Source organism: Rutidosis leptorrhynchoides, chromosome 1, assembly GCF_046630445.1.
Source record: "Rutidosis leptorrhynchoides isolate AG116_Rl617_1_P2 chromosome 1, CSIRO_AGI_Rlap_v1, whole genome shotgun sequence".
Lineage (NCBI taxonomy): Eukaryota > Viridiplantae > Streptophyta > Magnoliopsida > Asterales > Asteraceae > Rutidosis > Rutidosis leptorrhynchoides.
This window is the reverse complement of record NC_092333.1, coordinates 644546146-644549623: the sequence shown is the minus strand read 5'-3', so window position 1 is coordinate 644549623 and position 3478 is coordinate 644546146.

Here is a 3478-nt window from a genome sequence, read left to right as displayed (position 1 = left end):
ATTTGAAGTTGGATTCGTGCTTGAGTGTGAAAACTGCCAGAATTCTCTGCACAGGTAATGGCGCGGCGCGCCATGTACCCGCGCGGCGCGCCAAAGTGGTCTGTCCAACTTTGTCAATTTTTGAATAATGTTTGCTATGCTACGCACCTCCGATTCACATGTAACTTGTTCTAACATGCTCATATATGATTAAAAACCTCAGAAAAATAGTTCGGGATCCGACCCGAACGTGTTGACTTTTCGTTGACTTTGACCGACCGAAGTTCGACTTTTTTTCAAACTTAACCAAATGATTGTGCAACCTTCCTAACTTGTTTCTATACTTGTATCTTGCATGAAACTTGACAAATTGATTCACATGCTACATAATCGAGTCGTAACGAGCCATAGGACTAATTGAACACATTTCACCCGACCTTGTGTCGTAACCGGTTAATTGATACAACTTATTTGTTTAGGTCAAGGCTAAGCAACTTTCATGCACACGTTTACTTTGTGAAGTACATTTATACTCGTGCACTCGAGGTGAGATCATAGTCCCACCTTTTCAACAATTTTTATACTTTAAATCTTGGGTTGAGAAACATATACTTTGTTACATCTTGTACTACTTACTTTTATGTTTTGAACACAAGTCCGATGAAACAAACATTCTACAGCGAGTTTAGAACAAAATCCTCAATTCGATTATCATTAGTTACACTTGCCGGGTGTAAGCGAGAACTTATGTTGTATGGATCCATATGGGTTTGACAAACCCTCATTCAAATGGTTCGCTACCGTTTACGAATGAAATATATTTTCGAGAAACAGTGTATGTTCTAACACTATTGTGATGGGGTTCTATGGAAGGAATGTTAAGCATTGATAATTGGGTGCTCGCGAACAAACTTTTGGAATGCAACTTTTGGATGATCAATTTTATGGAAATACTAAATCTTGTGGTTCAAAATATAACTTTTATTAATACACCTATGATTTCACCAACGTTTTTCTTTGACAGTTTTCTATATGTTTCTCAGGTTCATACATGGCTATTTGATACATGCTTCCGCGTACTTTCATACTTGCTTGAGGTCGAGCATACATGCATACACTCTGATTTCTTGCTTGGAGTCAAGCATACATACATACTTACGCTATTTATAGCAACTGTGATTTTCAACTAATTATGTCGCAAGTTATTTCATTTATACATTACTACTTTTGTAAACTTAAACTTGTTGTCGAACCGTTTGGTAAACTAAACTTTGCAAGTTTTGTACATTTCAAATGAATGCGACATGATTTTGGTCAAACGCGTCTCATATAGAGACTATGACCACGCAACGGGACCTAAGTAGACGGCACCGTCAATGACGATTTGGTCGGGTCGCTACAGATGGTATCAGAGCGTTGGTTGTAGGGAACTAGGATATGTATTAGTGTGTCTGACAGAGTCGTTAGGACGCATTAGTGAATCTAGACTACAACCGGATTGTTAGCCATTGCATTCTGACATACATTTGCTATAGATAGCACTTACTTGACTACTTGTGCATTATACTTGAATCATTCTTAGGCAAACTTCTTGATGGTACCAAGCTTTCATCATACGAATCCGTATTCTGCCACTTTCTGGTAACACACGTAAATTCAAGATTCATACACGTATGGATGACGACGACTTCATTAGTCACACTTGTTCGGGAACTCTGTCTCCCGGATTGTTATTTGCCACCGTTTCAACTTACTATCGGTTTCCCACTGGTGTTTCTTACTATCTACTTTTTGGTGTTACTACCATCGCTACTCTAGGTGAGTATCGTCATCAACATTTATCACTACGGTTGTGTGCTACTCGTTATCATGACTCGTTACTCTTTTCATACCTGAATACATTATTGTCTGACTCGAACCGCATTGACGTGAACAATCATTTATACACTTCCCTCGGGAAACGCTCCTTCCGAGTTGCACTAATTCTTTCGATTCAATACGAGTCACGTTAGAGACATCGTTACACTTTGTTCATTTTAAAACTTTATGATTATACGAACTTGAATCTATGGAGTGATGTGGGAATGGAGGTATGAGTTAGCGTAATATGTCGACACTCGATCAACGTGGTTATATTACGGTAAGTCATACCAAAGTTCTAATGACACGTGATGGTGGTTGGACTCGATCAACCTAATCACCACCATGTGCCATGTACATGACTTCATCTTTCTTGATTGGATATCCGAAAACCCCGAGAATACTGATAACAACCATACCGGGGACACACCTTCGAATATTGTCGAACCATATTTATGCTTCTGAATGAATGACGAATTCTTTCAACTTCAAACATACATTATACATGAATACTATCTCGTCCTCGCACAGTTTTATCAACGAACTACAATATACCTGTTATGCTCACACCGAGGTGGAAACTTCTCTCGTATTACACTCGTACTTCCGTATAAGGAAATCATTATTCTAAACTCTCAATGGAGAGAGAGACTCTTCACGTTATACTAGTATTCACCACGAGGGTGAATAGTCCTAACAAACGTTTTCAAAAACCGATAAATCTTCCGCGGCGCGAAATTCTTGAGAAACAGAAACTTGTTCTAACTAAAGTTTTCAAGTCCTAACAAACTTATTCAAATTTATCTTAAGGAAATGTACCTCGTTTCGGATCGAGATCCTCGTTTCACTTCTAGATTTAGGAGTGCCTTACAAAAGTCTCGGGACCACGTTTAGACATGAGTACCGCGTATCATCCACAAACCAACGAACAAAGCACATGTACAATTCAACCTTGAAAACCGTAATACGAATTTGCGTTATCAACTTCAAATTTACTTGAGAAAAGTATTTGCCTTTAGCCGAATTCTAGTACTACAATAATTTTCATTCGAGTATTAACGCCACACCTTTCGAGAACTCATATAGCCACAATTGTCATTTTCTAAATTGTTGAACCGAAGTAGTTGACATGCAAACCACCGGACCCAGACTCATTCATGAGATAACCGTTATGATCGTTCAAATCCAAGAAAGGCTCAAGGCGGACCGTAGTCGCCAAAAGAGCTATGCCGATGTTAGACGTTGACCTCTCGAATTCCAAGTGGTTAAAAGCGTAACGTTAAAAGTCGCACCTTAGGAAGGTGCAATCCGTTTCGGGAAACGTAGGAAGCTAAATCCGCGATACACAAAACCTTTTAAAATCCTGGGGGCGTTTCGGACCCGTTACTAGCCGTTTAGATTTTTCAACTCATTCGAGTCTCCGTACATCCCACATTCTACGTATCAAACTTAAAGACGTGCCTTGCGAAACCAGGACTTGATACCCTCTTCGACGAACCTACTATCGATGACAAACTTTCCTTCCAAGGAGAACCGGTTAAAATTTTGAATCATGAAACCAAACTCTGAAACAACGTAAAACCCCGACTGTCAAAGTTCATTGAAATGCCCGATGAAGTACTTTCACTTATCCGTAGAA